The following is a 21621-nucleotide window of genomic DNA, read 5'->3' on the forward strand; positions in this document are numbered from 1 at the left end:
TTTCATAAATATGCATGTGATATAAAGGTGAATCTAGTAGGAGAATATGACAGTCCTATCACTGGAAAAAAACAATTGAACATCAGGCACATCCTTGTCTGAGATCTACATAAGAAAGATGGCAATGTTACTAAAGTTATCATGAGAGGGTTATATTTTCTGATGGGGGGTTCTTAAGAAAAATGTTTTAAAGCAGCAAGGAGATTTTTCTGATTGAAATTATTTATTCCCTTTAATTTATTTGCTTTATTTCCTTTCTTCCACGATATTTTCCCATGACATTTGAGAACAGTTCTTCTTCTTCTTTATATTTCCCTCACATTTTAGACTAGCTAGTTACATGAAATAAATATTCAATAAATATTTATAGAATTATATTATGCCTAAATTTCTTATTTCCTGAAGAAAACTCATATCCATATTTTAAAAGAAAACAGAAGTTGGAGCACAGACTTGCAAATTATAAACTCAGAAATCAAAGTCATCCAATGTATGATGCTGGATCAAATTTTTAAGTTTAGCTCTGTTGTTTATTGCAAGCATCCATCCTTCCTATAAACCCCTACACCTACATCCATTAACAAAGCTAGTTGAAACCCACAGGGATCAAGGTTTCAATATGTTTCAAAATAAAATCATTTAAAAATGATCAGACATTAATTCAACACATTGGTGTTAATTAAGGTCTGAAAATGTCTATAATTATTTTTAGTTGTTACTTGATTAACATATCACTATTATTTTCTCTAGAAATAAAGCTCAGTGGGACAGATTATGAGACACTTCTGACTCACCTAGTTCTCCAAAAGATGCTGGAACAGAGAGCGACATATGAACAAAAAAAGCGTCAGGTGAAGGAAGGTTGGAAGAAAGTAGAGGGGTATACCCTGGGCAAAAGACAACCCAACACAGTAGTCAACACATCCTAGATATCTGAAAACTGAGCTTTCCCTCTCCTTTGTGGGAGTCTGGTTCAAGGGGGTATTGTTCTCTCTCCACTGCCTGTCTCCTCATGAATCATCTGAGCAGAAGGGCTTATTTCCATGCTATGTTCATAGCTACTACACTGTCTAGAACACTACTGGGTCTAAAAACATACCAATGAAAATAATGGAGAGAAATTAAATGTAAGTTGCTATAGTCCCAAAAGAACTCTTAGAATATGGCCATACACATGAGTAAATTACCTTAATCTCAGGTAATATAACCTTGAAAATGTAACAATTCCTTTAATATTATTAAAAAAATACTTTTTTGGAGGAGAATATTCTATGCTGAAACAAATCAACAGAATTATGAATTTTGGATTTGACGTTCAGCATTCTCATTTACATTTGACACCTATAAAACAGAAATCTATAAATTTATGAATAGATAGAAGTTCCCTAAGGACAGTGATTTTTGTCTGTTTTATCTGCTGTATTTCTTGTATTCTATTGTGTGGCACTCCAACATATATGCTGAATGGATTTATAGTTAAAAATAAAAATGTTTGGCTAGTGAAAATATTATTTCTTGGCCTATACTTTTCAGGTTAATGTGGCAGCACCTCCTATCTATGCATGCCAAAGGCCTAATAATGATAATTCAAATAATAATATTCATATTTCTATTCCCACTTTATTGGATAGCTTATGTTTCTCTCTTCAAATAATTAAAATTCAAATAAATTAAAACTGGCCATATTTAACCATCCCTCAGATTCATAGGTAATATAAAGGATACATTAGTAGCCCAGTAAGAGACAACTAAAAGGTTGAATTTATTGCTGTTTGCAACCAATAAGTATGGGCTGAGTTCTTAAACAAGAGTTTTCTGTGAAATTTTTTATTAGGTGCAAAGGGAACTAATGAGGAAAAGTAGGTTTAAATTGAAGGTGAGAATTTGGAGGGATCATGAGAAAGAATGTCATGATGATGAGGGAATGGTACTAGCAAAAGTCTTTGGAGTCTTTTGAGAGTGTCAAGGACAGAGTGGGCAGCTACCTGTTCTGGACAATAAGATATCCAGCTAGAAATGATGGAGCCAAACCAGGTTATCTTTAAGAGCTCAAATAGAGTAACTGATTTATCCAAGAGCATGCAGTTATTTAGAGGTGGACTCAAAACTATATGTCATGTATATAAACTAGGTGCATTTGGAACCATGGGCTAGGCCATGGTGGAGAATGACATCTTAAAAATAAAAATCAAAAAAGCCATGCTGTATACACAGTAAAATTTCACTCTAGTATATCATCACAGAGAGAATATGGCTTTTCTGATATAAATAGTCATAAATTAGTGAAATCTGTTTGAGAACATACAAGCCACCTGTTCGCAACAATTCAGTTTTGTTAATAACCAGGAAGATTTGGTTGGTCTTCAGAAAGTTTTCTTAGCTGCAGGATTAGCTAAAGGATTCCTCGCTATAAATTGCAGCTTTGATTTGAAATATTAGTAATAGATGGCTAACACCTTTCAGATCCTAAAAATAAGTAATAAAAAATTACTTTGCAGGGCACAATGGCTCATTCTTATAATCCCAGCACTTTGGGAGGTGGAGGATGGCTTCAGCCCAGGAGCTCAAAACCAGTCTGGGCAATATGCCAAATCTCCTCACATGTGGTCCCAGCTACTTGGGAGGCTGATGTGGGAGGTTCGCTAGAGCCAGGGAGGCAGAAGTTGCAGTGAGCTGAGACTGTGCCACTGCACAACAGCCTGGGTAAGAGTGAGACTCGTCTCAAAAACAAACAAACAAACTAACTAACAAAAAGTTACCAGGTGAAAGAAAGTAAAAGAAAACAGAATAGCATAACACAAAAACAGCAAAACGGAAACAACTACAAAGAGAGACAGGCGAAGCCACTAGCAAAACTAGCACATAAACATAGTCTACATAGCATCTCAGTCCTTTATTAACCACATTTTGGGATCTGCCAGAAAAAAAAAAAAAAAAAAAAATCAAAGTATCTTATATATTTAGGTTTGTGTTTATTTCTAAAATACTTATATGATAAAAGTACTTCCTCATATCAAAATACTAAAACAGCTTTGATGGCTTCCAGATCCCCCACTGAACCATATGGTTTAAGCTAGGTTTAAGTTGCCCATCAACCCCCAAAATAGCTATCAGAACCAATCCCATGTACCTTACTTCACAGCTGTCACTCACTTGCAAGAATTCTAATGTCCAACCACAGTACACTTGGGTTATTTCCCTAAGGAATCCACATTTTGTATTGTCTCTTTCCCTCTCTTTCTTCTCTCTTTTCTCTCTGACCCCATTATTCATTCAATACTTTCACCTCCCACCTACTTTTTTTTTTTTTTTCTTTCTTTTAGAGACAAAGTCTGCCTCTGTTACCCAGGCTGGAGTTCAGTGGCATTATCTTAGCTCACTGCAGTCTCAAACTCCCAGGTTCAAGTGATCCTTCCATTTCAGCCTCCCAAGTAGCTGGACTACAGATGCCTGGGTAATTTTGTTTTTAATTTTAGTAGAGACAAGTTCTCACGATATTGCCTAGGCTGGTCTGAAACTCGTGGGCTCAAGAGATTCTCTTGCCTCAGCCTCCCAAGTGCTGGAATTATAGGTGTGGGCCACCACACCTAGCCCCTCTACCTTTTGACCTGACTAACCTACTCACCTTTCAGAACTCATTAGTACTGAAAAACCTGAAAACCAAAAGCTGAAAAACCAAAAGTACTGAAAACCAAAGCTGAAAAACCTTCCCTAGTATCCTCCTCTGGGATTCTTGCAGCACCAAGGGTGTACCCCTATCAAAGACTGACAATGGACTGTTGCATTTGTCTCCATACCTGCCTGTTTCCACAAGGAATGTAACATTTACTGAGGTTAGAGACTACATCACGTTAATTTTTGTATCTTACTGCCTAGCATAACACTTGATATATAGGGGTACTCATCTAATGTTTGAAGACTGAGTAAATAGTCAAGATTTATTGAGCACCTTCTGTACCCGAAGTGGTACAGGCATTGTACTAAGAATATTATATTGAAGGTTCACAGAATCTATCAATTCCTTCTCCGCATTCTAGAATTTTATTTGAAGACACCGACCAGATGTCCTAGCCCTCACCATCTTCCACCTATCAATAATTAGTTAGTCATACCTCTGACACATGCAAAAAGTAAGATAATGATACTCAAAATATTAAAATGAAATTATTATGAGTATCTCTTCCACTTTATCATGTGCTTAAAATCCCTGATTTATTTTCCTCAAGTGACTAGTGAAGAGCTGGACATTTGTTTGGAGCCCAATAAACGTTTGTTGAATGACAACCATGAAATTGACAAGATTCTAGTGATCTTTTTCCTCTTCTAAGGATACAGAAAGAAAAAGTCTACCCAGTATACTGCATTAGTATGTCCTTGAAAAATTCTGATTTCTAATTTGGGCCTCAGGATATTTTTGAAGGAGAGTTAAGAGGTTATGTCTTGGAATTAGGAGAGAAATAATTTCACCATAAATCCCCAAAGATAATGGGTTCAAAGGTATGCTGCCCTAAGAAAGTTCTTTTATTTTTGTTTGAGGCAAGCAAAAAACTATCCCTTCAACTCAATATGCTAAAAAGAGAAAATACTAAGTTGTTTGTGTGGCCATATGTTCCTATATTTCTAGGTCAGTCTTGATCAAATACTTTTCTTCCATGCACCCCATAAATACACTTGTACTCATCAGCCCATCTGTCCTGCTTTCCTTCGCTTGGAAAATGTGGTCATTGTAAAAGTTCTATTTATTCCCTACCAACCATCCATAGTTTCTTTTTTTGTGTTTAACAATTTAAAAATTATTTACACTCCCTTTCTGAACAAAAGGAATAAATGGGCAGCTATTGGCAAAGAAGATAAATATGATGAGCTATTCTATGTTGACATCAAATGACTTAGCAAACTGCAAGTGGTGGAGCAAAGAAGAGCAGGTTTTCTCCTCTTAGATAAAGGGTTCTCTGTTACCTTAGGTTGGTAAACCAAAATGAACTAGTCTTGGAATGTACATGGCCGGTATTGCTGCTGCCACTATAGTTTGGTATGCTGGTTTAAATGCTGCAACCACAGTATATCTATATGAATGTGATGGAAATATGAGAGTTCTGAATCTCAGTCCCACACAGAAATGAGAAGGTAAATGTATTCCACACACAAAATAAAATAGATGAATAATTCTGGGATGTTCTCGAGTGTGGCATATAGTCACTGACATGGTCACTGCAGTTTGATGCTGTGCTTCTTAAACTTGAGTCATGTACACAAACTGTTTTTTTATAAAAATAAAATTTTTAGGTCCCTACAAATAAATTGACATACCTTACTCTCTTCCCACAGATCCTGAGCATTCTGATTTGAAAAAGTAATGTAATAGTGGTTTGGCCCATGAATTCTAGTATCAGATCTGGATTCAGTGTTCTGTGCACTTAGTAACTGCAAAACCTTAGGCAAGTTAACCTTTCTAAACCTCAGTTTCTTCATATGTAAGACTGGGACAAAAAAAAAAAAAAAAAAAAAAAACGAAAAGAAAAAAAACAAAACAAACAACAAAAAAACACACTAAGCTTAAGTAAAATAAGCCAGACACAAAAATACGAATATTGTATGACTCCACTTATATGTAGTATCTAAAGTAGTCAACTCCAGAGAAACAGAAAGTAGAATGATGGTTACCAGGGGCTTGTGGGAGAGGAAAATGTAGTGTTGTTTAATGGATGTAGAATATCAGTTTCACAAGATGAAAAGGTTTTGGATATCTGTTGCTCAACAATGTGAATATACTTAACGCTAATGAATTATATACTAAAAAATGGTCAAGATAGTAAATTTTATGTAATTTGTTTTTTATGATTAAAAATAATACATGCCCAACAAGATTATAAGAAACACTAAATTTAAAATATGAATATAAAGTACTTTACCTAACACTTGGCGAAATCAATGCACTTTATAAATAGAGGCTATTGAAAATGAAGTAATCAAATTTTTCAAAAAGTACTAAGCACAGAGAAATTTCTACTGATTCAGTAAACAATTTTCTTTCCCCAGTCACTGTTTTAGTTGGTTGTTGATGGGGCCTCGGTCAAGAGGAGCAGTGTACTCACTCATTCAGATGATTCATTCAGATGATTCATTCATATTGCCAGCTTCAGAGATTGCCATGAACCCTCTTCTTTTAGTGAAGCAGTAAGTGGTAACTTAAGAAATGCCAGACTCCTAAGGGGGGTCATTGAGTTACATTTGGTCCCATCTACTCAGGCATTCTCTTAGGCAACAACCATTTCAAAAAACCTACTGAGCAGAGCCACACAGATTTTCCTTCTTTTGGAGAAAATGGGCTGGTTACATGTCTGTTATTTGAAGCAAGAAGCCAAAGTCCTTCTCAAATTGACTCCCACTCTTACCTCACTGATACATCCTTTCTCACTTAATTTGCTCTATCTACATTAGCCTTTTTGGTATGTCTGAAATGCCCCAAACCTACTTACCCTCCAGGGTGTTTGCACTTGTTCTTCTTTCTACCCAGAACATTCTTCCTCAATATAGCCACAAGGATCACCCTCATGCCTTCTTCAAGTTTTTGCTCATATGTCACCTTTACAGTGTAGCTCTGTGTGACTATCTTATAAACATAATTGCTACCATCTTATTCTTCTCACCCAGGGACGTATACTGAATTATTTCTACAGCAATAACATCCACAGATAAATCATATATTTTAAAAATTTATCTAGTGTCTGTCTCCTTCCAGTATAGTACAAGCTCTGTAAAGGTAGGAATTATTTTCCCTTTTGTTACCTGTTGTATACCAACCTATAATAGTGTCTGGTATAAAATATGCACATACTAAATATTTTTTAATGAGTGAATAGTATTGGTGCAAGCCTTATTCAATATACTAAAAAAACAGTAGACTAATCAAAAGTATTCTCCTCACAAAAGAAATATCTAAGAAAAATTAGTTAGTGGCTTCACAAGCATATCCTTATTAAGTTATTTTGCATTAAACTCAAGCCCTTTTCCACTTCAGTGAGAGTTCTTCTGTTTCTCTACCACTTCCCTAAGTGGAAGGGGTTGGAAAACATAGAAGCTAATATCTCAACAGTTGTTGAAACCAATTTGGGAATGGAGAGGTACAGGTAGATAAATGTAGTTAATAATATATTCATTTATAATAATACAAATTATCTGTTATAGTAACTAGCTTTATGAAAATATTCCTTAGATTCTTGGTTTATGCTGGAAAATAAAATGTTTATAAATATTATTAAACTTGCCATTGGTGCCAATACATTGCTTCTCTTCTGTATTAGGAAAGAGAATTTCTAAAGAAAGAATATACTAGAAAGAATTCACAACAGTGAGACATAAATCCTGAGTTCCAATGCCAATCTTGTCTCTACCCAGCTCCCTGACCTTCGGTGAGACACAATCTTTTGGTGTGTCTGGCTATAACAGTTGGGTCTTGCTGCAAACCTACTTAACTCCAATGAGCCTGAATTTCCTCATTGGTGAAGTGAGCATAAGAATCCTTGTTTTTGCCAGGCATGGTGGCTCACATTTATAATCCCAACTCTTTGGGAGGCTGATGTGGGCAGATCACTTGAGACTAGGAGTTTCAGACTAACCTGGGCAACATGGTGAAACACCATCTCCACTAAAAATACAAAAATTGGCCAGGCATGCTGGTGTACACCTGTGGTCCTAGCTACTCAGGAGGCTGAGGAGGGAGGCTCACTTGAGCCCAGGAGGCAGAGGTTGCAGTGAGTCATGTTCAGGCCACTGCACTAGAGCCTGGGCGACAAAGCAAGACCCTGTCTTTAAAAAAGAATCCCTGTTTTCCCTATTGCAGAAAGTTGCCTTGTAACCAAAAATCAAGACTCATACTGGTGATATGCCAGGTGAAGTTAAATGGTTCAAAAAGTGTATTTAATTTCTGAATTATAGTTAGTTGGATGTGTACTTGGAGGGAAAATGTATAACTAGCATATTAAAATTGTAAATTGATGAATAATATTTAGGATGAGATTAATTTCAAAGGTAAATTGCTTACATGTAAAATATTAATTAAATGATAAGGTAGATAACACATATATATGTCCCAATTATGAAAGTGGTATACACATAAATGGGGTTGGGAAAAAGGCCTATGAGAATCAATTTTGATGGTTTGTGAATTTTCTTTCCAAAGTTAACAGTACAAGCCAGGGTAAGTTTGTAGTAATACATTAAGACAAATATAAACAAAATAACATAAAAATAAATGTAAATAATATGAAGTATTATGATTATTTTAGTAAGAAATGATCTTCTTTATGACTGCCTATTATATTCTAGGCACTCAATAAGCCTAGGCATTTTATCTGTTAGCTAAATGCTTACAAGCAAACTGGCTGCAACTGAGTTAGAGCAAGTTGATTGTTTCCTACATCACACCTACAGGCCATAAATCCAGTTCTGCTGATTCTAGGCTATGTTCTAGGAGAGTTAAAATTTTAGAAACAGCATCTAGAATTCAATAAATATATATTTTAAAAAATCCAAATGGCAAATTCTGCAAATGAATAAGCCGCTTTTTTTTTTTTTTTTTTTTAACCTGCTTCTGATGGCTCCCTATGGCAATACTGTGGAAAAACAGAATCTGAGCCTTATCAACATGAAATAATAAAAATAACATTATTAAACTAAATAGTAATTGTGACATTAGGTCTTTGACACAGCTCAAAGATTCTGCACCTCATGAAATCATGTATTTTAATGGGAAGTGTGTAGAGCATATACAGTGTTTATAAACATTGTGACAGTATAGGAAATAACTGACAGAAACCCTAGAGTGCTTAATGTCCGACTTCATCCATTACTGAAAAATGTGTAATGGTAAAAATGTGCCTTCAGTCAGTTATAGTATTTCTGTTCTAGTCTGTTCTCATCTATTTATTGGCTTTTTGGAGTTTACTTAGTTACCTATTTTCTCTGAGTCTTAATTTTCTCAGATTAATGAGAAATTAGTTATATCTTGCCTGAAAACAGAAGGGAGGGATCTAACTGTTGTCTGTTTCCTAGGCATGTTCACCCTCATCAGACTGTAAGCACCATGTGAAGTCAGAAACCATTAGGTTTCATTCATTATTATACCCTTAATACATGGAATACAGCAGATTTTTTATAAGTATCTGAATGAATACATACACAAATGAATAAATGTATTTATGGAACACCTGTCATGTGACAATTACTGTTTAAGGTTCATTGTTCAAGCATGAAGCACAGTAAAATAAATGAAGACAATATGTCAGTTTTAAAACCCCTTGTAAATGTAAAATGCTACAAAAGCATTTTTAGAGTTTCTACAAATAATTTGCTTACATGCAGTTTTAAATCAGAGTCCTCAAATAAGTTCTGAATCAGAGATTTTATCCAGATTGTATTTACTTTTTTAAAAAATTGAGTTTTATGCTGCTGTGGTTATGGAATGTGCCTGTAATATATATATACTTTCATACTTTTTTCATATATTTATACCTTCATACTTTTATATACCTAAGCAATGACAGCGTGGGAGAATGTATTGCATTCCCCTGGACAACTAACATTAACTCACTGTAACAGACCTAATCTTTGTGCCCCTTCTCCACCCATATTCAGATATTGAAATCCTAACTCCCAGTGTGATGGGGCCTTTGGGAAGTGATAAGCTCATGAGGGTGAAGATTCATGAATGTGATTAGTTATTTCCCTTATAAAAGAGAGCCCAGAGAGCTCCCTCACTTCTGCTATGTGAGGATACAGCAAGAAGATGGACGATTATAAACCAGAAAATGGGCCCTCACCAGACACTGAATCCTTCCAGAGCCTTCATCTTGGACTTCCCAGCCTCTAGAACTGTGAGAAATCAATATTTGTTGTTTAAGCTGCCCAGTCGATGGTATTTTTTTTTTTAAAGCAGTCTGAATGGACTAAGATCTCAACATACTCTAAATACTCTCAGCAATTAGCTCACCACACTCTAAATAATCTAGCTCCCTGCCCTGAATTGGAAATGTTATATTCCAAACAAGGTTTCCCCCACTGAGGTCTCTGTTTTTTATGAAGTGTTTTGACATAATAGTTGACAAAATATATACAAATATTACTGATCAACATGCTGCAAAGAAAAAAGAAATTGCCCACAGCACTCCAGGGGTTCAACTACCAATCCAGTGGGGAGATGAAATAGAGTAGAGCTGGTTCTTTGAAGTCAGGGACTGAAGTTTATTCAACATTTTATCTGAGCTTGTTGTTTATTCAACACTTTATCTGAGCTTAGTTTCTAGCACGTAGTAAAATGTCTAATGACTCGACAAAGGAAAAAAAATAGATACCTAAGATAAGAAGGGCTATTAGTATAAAGACTCTGAAGCTGACTTCCTCTTCATAATTAGGACAGTCATGGAAAGTTCTACTATATACCATATATCTGATAGATGAATGATAGATAGATAGATAGATAGATAGATAGATAGATAGATAGATAGACTAGTCAGATCTTTAAAAACGGACAGATAATGACCTACAGAAAGGAAAAATAGGCCAAACAATGATAGTGATGTAAAAAAATGTGGGTCCCAGGAAGTTCTGAGTTTTCTATTTTTATTTATCATAATGCCTATGATTTCCTTCCTCTTTGAAGTTTCATTACATCTTATTCCAGTTCTCTTCTCTGCTATTGTGATTGTGTCCTGTTTCAGTGACTCTTCCCAAGGGGGCTGACGACAGCAAGGCCTCTGTGCTGTGCTGGGGAGGAGGGTGACCCCTATCTGGGACAGCACATGGTTCTCTTCCCTCAGTGGATGCTGCCAAAGCCGAGCAGGGAAATGCACCCCAGTGTGCATGCTAAACACAAGTTAGGCGCCCTTCAGCGAAGATTTAGGCTTGGCTTCCTTCCCTTGGCTATTAAGCTACATTCCCACAGAATTACTACATGTCTGAGGTTTCTAAAATCTTTTGTGTGGATCTCAAACAGTTATTGTGTTGGATCCAAATTTTGACCTTGGTTAAGCAAGCCTCAAATCCGTTCCAAGCTGCCCCAGGCAGTGATGCTCCAAGGAAACCCAATAAAAGGAGGAGATAAGAATAACCTCTACAGCTTGGTGATGACCTATTTTGTGTCAGTCACCATGCTCTACTCTTCACATGCGGCATCTCACTTAATCCTCACTATAAACTGTGCTTGCTAACTACTATGACTACTCTTATTACCACTAATTTACAGATGATGAAATGGCATTTTAAGGAAATTAAGAAATTTGTTCAAGTTATACAACCAATAAGTATTAAAGTCAGAGTTGAAACCCTAGCAGTAGACTTCCACAGTTGGCAAGGGCCAGGGGCAAATGACACCAGAATGATCTAAACAGCCTGAGTCATAATAAAAGCCATCAATCCAGCACATAAACTGCCTGCAGTCTGCGCATCCCAAAAGACAAAGGGAAAAGTAGTAGGCCATGTTTCTTTACGCATCTAGGTGGCAAGTCTATGAGCTCAGAGTCCCTATATGAGGAGAAACAGAAGTTCACAAAACAGAGGGTAGGAAGGTTCTCTTAGCTTGTGGCAGGCAATTTAGTCAGGAGAGGTAACTTTTGGAACAGAGTTTGCTCTTGGCTTAGGGAGTAAAAAGTGAAAAGATTTCCAAGGACTCCTTCAGGTTCTCTCCTTACATAGCGTAATGAAGGCTATCACATTCAGGGCTTAGACTTTGCTGATTTATAGATTGTAATCTATTGCAGTGAGCTTCACTGTTTTGATTCTTTTTTTAACACAGGTATCTAGTTCAGGGGACAAGATGCTCAGCATGAGAACTCTTGTGTATAGTTCGAGTATGTGATTAGAGAAAGCTTAGAGAAAAAATTTTGGGAAAACAATTTTGTCCAAGTGCAGAGAACAAAACTTGCATTACAGCACCAGCAGCAGAAAGCTTATCATAAAGATGGGGAAGCGGAGCAGTTTCCCAGAGCACTTTATTTAGGAAGGCCTCCTAGCCAAATGGACCAAAATCAATGTGGTGATCAATAATTACTACTCTAAAAAGCCCCTGGCATAGGCCAAATGAATCACTCTTTCCTCTCCCTCCACCTTGCTGCTCTGCTCTCAATCACTACAAAATGAAATTCTCTCAGATCAGAGTCTGTAGTTTTTGTGAACAAAGTCATTGATCTCTGACTGTGTGTTATTTTTTGTGAAACTTACAAAGTTAAGCATGATTAGGTGAATGACTACTGTGGTGGGATAAATAAGGTTATCCAATTTTATTTAAATGCACACAAATACGTTTGGAGCATTATTTTCTTCATTCCAGTCAGCTCAGCTCTGCCTCAGTGCTTTGACAAATGAATTGAAAATGAACACATGGAGTCTGTCATCCAGTCCCAGCAGGGGACTACTATGATATTCTTAAAGGGCACTGAATTTACAAGCATGTATATTTCTCTCATATTTTTCTATCTTTAGAATAATATAAACTGTGAGGTATAAAAATATGGTAATTCAACTTGTCTCTTTGATACTATCAATTTTAAAAGCCATCAAATAAGATTCAGATAAAGAAAAGGAAAACACTTTATGAATCAAATAGGCTGAAATGCAATATTATATTTGGGGGTATATCTGATCCCTGCAGGTTAGTGTTCTTACAGAGTAGAGTTTGTGCATTAATTGTGCAATGCTATTTTATTTGCTGCTTGCAAAGGGGAAGGTGATCAAAATTATTTGGACTTATTTAAAAACATTTATATATTTTGGTCATGTTTTAAAGATAAAAGAAGTGTTTTAAATAGCACATGATAGTTGCTATTATATCCAACATATCTATGCTGTTAAAAACATCTTATTGTATGACATATATTGTAAATTTTAAAGAAAATTAACTATCATATGCTTACAGTTGCATAAGGATGATACCCTTGATACCTTAGCCTCTGAAAATGTATAAGAAAGATAAAAATTATAAAAAAGAAATATATTAATAAACCTTGATAAATTATTTAAAATTTGCTGTCTGAAACAACGATATAAACAGTTTTGATTTTGCTTGACACTTCTCCTTCCTGCCGCCATGTAAATGAAGAAGGACATATTTGCTTCCCCTTCCACCAGGATTGTAAGTTTCCTGAGGCCTCTCCAGCCAATTAAACCTCTTTTCTTCATGAACTGTGAGTCAATTAAACCTCTTTCCTTCATGAATTACCCAGTTTTGGGCAGTTCTTTATAGCAGTGTAAGAACAGACTATTACAGATATAATTTACTACATATCACAACGATAGATATTCCCATATGGATAAGGTATATTTGCATTTTTAAATGTATGCTTGCATTTCCTTGCTTTTGTGGTTCGTATTTGGTAGTGAGGTATATCAGTCATATGGTCATATTTACGTAAACTGAAACCTAATTCATATGTTTCTAAGTTCCTGCACCCTAAAAATATCAAAATGCATATCAGCATTGTCGGGGAACCTTTAACACCTGTAGGCATAAGTATGGGTGAGTCATAGAGGAAGTCATTTGCTCCAGATCATTAAACATGGAAGAAAGGCCTCCTGATAACTTTATTACACATGATAATGTGTGCTAGGCTAAGAGAGACTCATTAAACCAAAAAGCAAAGTCTTCTAATAAAGAGCTGAAGCTGAAGGGAAGGACTAAGAAACGTCTTTCTAAGGCCCCTAGAAATAGTATAAATGGGTTGTGTACTACCGAATCATTGAAGAAAAAAGATACATTTATATTTTAGTTCTTGATTCTATTCATGCTAACAGCATTTTGAATCCTATAAAGAGAGGACAATCCTAGGGACTTCCTTGTTTTCCCTTTTTGCCATCTTTCACCACAGCTTGTTCTTATCTCCTGTCTTACTCCATCCTATCTCAACATCAGGGGTGATTCTCATACTGCTTAGGGCTAATCACTCCACAGTGTTTTAAATCCAACTCATTCATTCATTATACATTTTGTGTCTTTGTCCTAGGTACTCTCTGAGCACTGACAGGAATTCTAAAATGAGTAAGAGTTGACCTCTCTTCTTAAAATAATCAAGGAAAACAATAGTGAAACACCAGAATGGAGATCTTATCTGCACATCCAGATTGGGAAAGCTGGTATGCTGGGGTGCACGAACATAGGGTGTGCATTTTTATGAGGACCTGTGGCCACCTGGAATAAAACAGTAAAGAGGGTTTTTGAAATGATGGAGAGACCTCAGTGTGCTGAGTGTAAGACACTTGCCCAAGAAAGAGGAAAGAGGAATTTTTCTTAGGTTGTGACCTGATTTGACAGAAAACATATTCTGGGTTTTGGAAGAAAGAAGGAATTTGTTCTCTGGTTATTATTATTATTTAGATATGAGATGCTTTGGGGTTATGCAATTTATCTCTGGACTACTTTTTTGCAAGAAGTGGGGCATGCTCCAAATTCCTTGATTATGATTTATGGGCCAGGGTTAAAAAAAAAAAAAAAAAACTCTCCTCCTACTCCAGCTTGACCCTTCCCCTCTACCTTTGCTCCAGGTGAGAGAAGCACTAAATCACAAATAAGAGCCAGAGGAACATTATTAACAGAATTGCAAATATGCCATGGTCAGCATTTGAGGCTATGAGTGTGGCAAGTGCTCCAGGACAGATAGACCTGAGATTAATGGAAACGGATCAAAGACAAGTACCCAGGAAAACTGATTCCAGGAAGATTGGAATGGCTGCCTCAGAAAATGCATATCACTTGAAATTCTGCCGTAGAAAGGGAGAATTTGAAGGCCTAAGCCTCTCAGCTGTTTTTTGACTAAAGTCAATTATGACTTTAGTTTCTACTGCCATTATTATCTATGTTCCTTAATAATTCTCCACCAGTTCTGCTGTAGTAAGGGTAAGTGAGAACCAAAATGCTAAAACAATGCAAAAAATAAATAAAAACTATAATGTAAGAATAAACACTATGTTATAGAGGCTCTTATCTTTCCATCAGTTTCAATTTCTGTCTCCTAATGGCTCCCCCAACAATTTCTTGGTTATTTCCTCTGAAAACACTAACTTTGCATAAGCATATTTATTTCTAGATAGACTAGACTGGTTTTCACATTTGTTTTGATGGCACTGTTATGATCAGGCGTTAGAAGCTTCTCCTCAATCTTTTACTTCTTCCAGCAATGACACTCCTTCTCTTTTTGCTCATTGCCAACTTTCTAAGAAAAACAACCAAATATAAATGCATTGCTTCTTTCTCTTCTTCATCTACTCTTCATAATCTCTTACAATCTGAGTTATTTGGACAAATGTTTTTTTTTCCAAAGATGGTTCCACTACCTTACACTACCTTTTCTCAGATCCTTGTTCTTTCTCACATCTTCTCGGTCTTTCATAATAGTTGTCTATATCATTCACAATCTATCCCATGTTATTAAAAATTGCTGTGTTTTGGAGAATCTTCTATGTGTTTCTTTGTCGAGGTGCACCATTTCAAATTGCCAGAATAATCCTTTGTTATCCTACTCCCCTTTCACAGAAAAATCACATTAAAAGAAATTATGCAACTTGCCAAAACTGCTGGACTTGGGTTTGGAATACAAACGTCTAATTCCAGATCTCTGACCCTCTCCACTATTCCACTATGTCTAGACAGTGATACTGTGTAGTCCACAATAATTTTATTACAACTACTAGAAGAAAGGGCTCAGCCAGGTCAAAACTACAAACAAAAAGCTTTGTATCTAGCAGAACAGATGGTGAGGTTTGCCTGTTCTCCCTCGGAGAAGGGACCCATCTGCCTAACTGGCTTGGCAGCCTTCAGGAGCCCCACCTGATATGGACATTCAGTAGGGATTTCCCTAGTCTGTCTGGAAAATGAAATCTTTTCGGATTGCTCCTGAGGTGTTTATGGTGAACAAGGGAAAATTCCTAGGACATGATTCTTTTCTTTTCTTTCTTTTTTTTTTTTTTTTTGACCCAGTCTTGCTCTGTTACCCAGGCTGGAGTACTGTGACATGATCATAGTGCAGTGTAACCTCTGCCTCCTGGACTCCAGCAATCCTCCCGAGTAGCTGGGACAACAGGCATATGCCACCATGCCCAGTTAATATTTTTGTACTTTTTGTAGGGATGGGGTTTCACCAGGCTGATCTCCAACTCCTGGGCTCAAGCTATCTGCCTGTCTCGCACTCCCAAAGTGCTAGAATTTCAGGAATGAGTCACCGTGCCCGGCAGGACATGCTTCTTAATGAACAAAGTCATATGAAGGGTCTTGTCTTGAGGAGGGACCTGGCTCTGTCTTAGGTTGTAGTTGGGTCTCTGTTAATAGCTACCTCAGAAGAGACTGACCCTCTAGCCATATCACAATACCCCAAACCTTTGATTGATGTGTGAAGAGGGATACAGTGTCTCTTATTTACTACTACAGCAGCCTGAGGATCTACTTTCAAGAATCTATCTCATCCTCTCCCGCCATAAGGCCCCCTCTCAAGCTATCTCCTCTTGTGTTAACTGTCATTCATCTAGTGCCCTACCCTGGGATACATCTCTTCCCTTCCGATGTCTTCTCTTCCTTGTCTTCTCTTCATACCTTCATTCTCTAAAGTGGGTGCATTTCAATGTCCTGATGGTTCTGGTTTTTCCCATGTCTCCTCATTAAACTTCCCAGAATGGGCATGGCATATCCGAATGTTCAACACCTCCTCCATGTGAATGGCTCCTAATCTCTCTCTTGAGAACCTGTTCTGCATTCCTCTTTACCTACAGGTTTCTTAAGCACTGCAAATACAGGTTTTCTTGTTTGCTGCTCAGCAGCCAACACACATTGAGAATGCTGCTCAGTATCCAATAAATGTTTGTTGACAAAATAAATGACTGAGTTTAAAAAAATGATTGAGTCTCCCCTTGTCTGTCATTACCTTTTCTGATAAAATGCCCATTCCCGGCTGGGCACAGTGGCTCACGCCTGTAATCCCAGCACTTTGGGAGGCTGAGGCAGGCCAATTACCTGAGGTCAGGAGTTCGAGACTGGCCTGGCCAACATGGTAAAACCCCGTCTTTACTAAAAATACAAAAATTAGCCAGGCATGGTGGCAGGCACCTGTAATCCCGGAGGCTGAGTTGCAGTGAGCCAAGATATGCCATTGTATTCCAGCCTGGGCAATAGGGCAAAACTCCATCTCAAAGGAAAAAAAAAAAATTCCCAAATCCTCAATACCTCTACCTTGTGAATTAATAGAACAAATAAATGAATGGGTTCAAATCAAAACTAAATTTTGCCTGCCCTTATCTAGTACTCTTCCTGCTATTGCACTATCATCAAAGCACAGAGGAGGGAAACAACCCTTAGAATCACATTGATTTAGTTTGCATCTTTGTTCCATCTCTTAACTGGAGGCAGCCTTGGGCAAGTTACTTAGCTTCCTTGAGCCTTCTCTATAAAGAAAAAAATAAAATAAAATAAATTAACCTTTTTAAATCAGAAAGAATAATTACTCTCCAAGTCTATTGTAAAGACTAAATAGCATGTGTAAAATGCCCCAAAGCGCCATTTATATACATACTTATAAGCTGTAATCCTATGTAATCCTAACTTTCATATATATATACACATACATATACACACATTCACACACACTTTTTTTTTTTTTTTTTGAGAAAGAGTCTCGCTCTGTCTCCCAGGCTGGAGTGCAGTGGTGCAATCTTGGCTCACTGCAACCTCCACTTTGCGGGTTCAAGTGATTCTCTTGCCTCAGCCTCACAAGCAGCTGGGATTACAAGTGCCCGCCACCACACTCAGCTAATTTTTGTTTTGTTTTTGTCTTGTACTTTTAGCAGAGACAGGGTTTCACCACGTTGGCCAGGCTGGTCTCAAACTCCTGACCTAAAGTGATCCACTTGCCTTAGCCTCCCAAAGTGCTAGGATTACAGGCGTGAGGTACCGTGCCTGGCCAACTCTCCCATTTCTTTTAAAGATACATCAACTATCTCATTTAACACTCACAAAAACCCTATCTGTAGATACTTTTATGTCTCCACCTTACAGATGAGGAATCAGAGGGACTGAGAAAATGACTTATTTGCCAAGGTCACACCAAAATAAAATCCTAGGCAGTATCACTAAAGAGTTCATGTAAGAAACATTCTTAGATTGCAAGCTCACTAAGGACCTTATAAAAATTCAGCCCTTACAAAAATTGGCAAGCCACACAGCTCCAAATAAATTGTGCCTTTAGAAGGTGGTCACTACTGAAGTAATAAACTTACTGAAGTAATAAACAAATATGTTTAGCTGTTGAAATCTGACTTCTCAGTTCAATGCTCAACTATTTTAGGAGAAAATTTATATCTCTAACAATGCCAAATGCACAATAAATATTCTTGACTTGAAAATTATGCTATAATAAAGAAAACACACTTGGGAATGTTTTTCCAAAGACATGATGAGTATTGCATGAAACAGGACTTTTAAGATAAAGTGAGAAACAGAATTAATTCAAGGGAAACATGCTTCCCTGAAAATTACATAAGTCAATATCCCAGAAACCAAGTAAAAACTTCTTTGTCAGAATAAGGAGTACATGATCAGGAAATTTCTCTGGCTAATTGAAGTTGAGGTGGTTGCACCTGATGAAAAGGAAATCATCAGAAATGTTTGGATGTTTCCTATAAGAAGCTAAAACATGCATTATACTTCCAGTTATGGATAGAAATTTAATGCATTTTTACAAGGTACAAAAGGTGAATAATTGTTCTGTCAGTTGATGGGGTGAATTTTAGTTATTTTAATAACTATAACCCAAGTGAAGGAAAGCAGAATGACATATCAGAAAACAGGGGATACAAAACCAAACTGTGGAAAGCAAATTGATTGATTATATTAGAAATTAATTATATATTAAATTATATATTATATATTAAATTATCCAGGGTTCTAGATAAAATTAGGAACAAAACTAATATTTTAGAATATTTAAAACTAATATTTAAAATATTAATATTTTAGAAGAGATGTGCTTGACTAGCCAAAAGCAAGAAGAAATGCAGAATGTCATTGAAAATCTAAAAATAAAAATAAAAACCTGAGGTAAACTTATTGTTTCCTCAAAGAATAAGGATGCACATAATGTAGCATAATTTCTTAGAGTTCTATGACAATTATAGTTACATCCTTCCAGGGATAGATATATTATGACTTTCAAAGTTTGTTAATGGCTGAAAATAAAAAAAAAAAAAAAGAAAGAAAAATTTCTAAGTAAAAGCAGTAAGACTTGCTTTTTTTTTTTTTTTTTTTTTTTCCTGAGGCAGAGTCTCACTCTGTTACCCAAGCTGGAGTGCAGTGGTGCCATCTTTTTTCTTTTTTCTTTTTTTCTTTTTTTTTTTTTTTTTTTTGAGACGGAGTCTTGCTCTGTCGCCCAGGCTGGAGTGCAGTGGCTGATCTCAGCTCACTGCAAGCTCCGTCCGCCCCCTGGGTTTACGCCATTCTCCTGCCTCAGCCTCCCAAGTAGCTGGGACTACAGGCGCCCGCCACCTCGCCCGGCTAGTTTTTTGTATTTTTTAGTAGAGACAGGGTTTCACTCTATTAGCCAGGATGGTCTCGATCTCCTGACCTTGTGATCCGCCCGTCTCGGCCTCCCAAAGTGCTGGGATTACAGGCTTGAGCCACCGCGCCCGGCCTGTGGTGCCATCTTGGCTCACTCCAACCTCTGCCTTCCGGGTTCAAGCAATTCTCCTCCCTCGGCTTCCCAAGTAGCTGGGATTACAGGCACGTCCTAATTTTTGTGTTTTTTAGTAGAGACAGGGTTTCACGATGTTGACCAGGCTGGTCTCGAATTCCTGACCTCAAGTGATCCACCTGCCTCAGCCTCCCAAAGTGCTGGGATTACAGGGATGAGCCACCGTGCCTGGCCAAGTCTTGCTTTTTTGGGGCAAGGAATAGTAATAAATGTAAAAGACCTGTTTTATGGACCCTGGAACAGCTCATGACTTTACTTAGAAGTTTCAAGAGAAATAACTAAAGAATAGCATTTCTCCAAAACCAGTTGAAGAACTTTTTAGTTAGATGATGACAGACAAGAAAGTCAAGGTTGAGATATGCTTGTAGAAACATAAGATCATTAAAGTTCTGGTATGAATAAGAAAAGAGAAAATGATATGAAGGATTCTGACATTTAGAAGACTAGCAATGGGAAAATGCTTTCACATTCTAAGTTTATTTGTGAATTTTAAAAAAATGAAAAAAGTAGTATTGGGTTGTGTTGTAGATGCTTCTACCAATATGGTTACTATTTTGTCAAATTGAAGATCTTACTGAATTCATCAAGGATACCTGACTGATGAGACATCTTGGCAAAAATAAATAAATAATTTGGAAGAAGTCACTTAATCTCACTGTGTCTTAATTTATTCACCTATGTAACTACAGAGTTTATTTCCCTAAACAGTATGATATATACTGCTTTATATTTTTTCTAGTGTTAACACTTTAAGCTTATGGAAAAACATGACTACCTATGAGAAAAAAATAAGTAAATTAAATCAGAGTTGTGAAGATCCCATGTGTTTTAGCATTCATCAGACTGAAGCCAGTCTCCAAAATATCCAAACAGGGTTTGTGAGAATTTAACTCTTGGATCCTGTTCTTCAAGTAGTATAATATGTGGTTTGACAAGCATGCTAGACACCTGTTTTTCAGGATGGTACCCAAACAACAGAAATTCTGATGGATTATGTCATTCATTTGAGTTATCACAAATGATTGTTCAAATAACTCTCAACAATTATGAACCTGGACTTCTATAATGTAATTATAAGAAAGTCAGTTGTTCGAAGATATCCAAAATGTTCACCTTTGGCAAGCGATGGATGGGAAGAGTGGTGACAAGAATTTGAAATTTGAAATTAACCTGATGCATTTGTAAGTTTTTCCTAACAATATTGCCGTCCATTAAGGAATGTTTTAAGTGGACTTTCTCAAGCCTGTATAGAGTTGACCTGAAGGATTTAAAATCCACTTCACTTTATCAAGTGTTTGCTATGTCTGCCATACACATCATAGACTGGAGTATATTTAAATATCATTAAAATGTACCATTGCATAAGACAGGTCTGTTCCTTCCTTGTTCTGAGATAGTTCTGTCTCATGGGTTAGTCAGACACAAACCGGTGTTATCAAACAGAACTGTCACATCTTTGATCCACAATGTTCACCAGTTACATGGAGCTAAGAAAGAAATATACAGAAGCTAATAGAGTTATAAAGAGTTTGAACCAAGAATCATAAGACCCAGTTACGAGTTGTTAAAAGTGAGGGTAAAATATGTCCCTTCAGTTTTCTCATTTTAAATAAGACTAAATGATCTCATCTCTCTCTCTCTCTCTTTTTTTTCCTTAAAATTGTAAGGCCTTATGCAAAAGGCTGAAAATCTAAATGGCTAAGATGTAATGGAATCCACAGGATTTCAATGAGATTTGGAAAATTCATCAACTATGTGACACAGAAAACACAGATAGCACACATGTGCTATATTCCATATGGGATATCAGGATCAAAACAAACAAACAAAAAAAATGACCATCCAGGTTGATAAATGGAAAAAAGAGGGTAGCGATCTTCTTCCTGATACATCCTCAGACAAG

This window comes from Rhinopithecus roxellana, chromosome 17, assembly GCF_007565055.1.
Source record: "Rhinopithecus roxellana isolate Shanxi Qingling chromosome 17, ASM756505v1, whole genome shotgun sequence".
NCBI lineage: Eukaryota > Metazoa > Chordata > Mammalia > Primates > Cercopithecidae > Rhinopithecus > Rhinopithecus roxellana.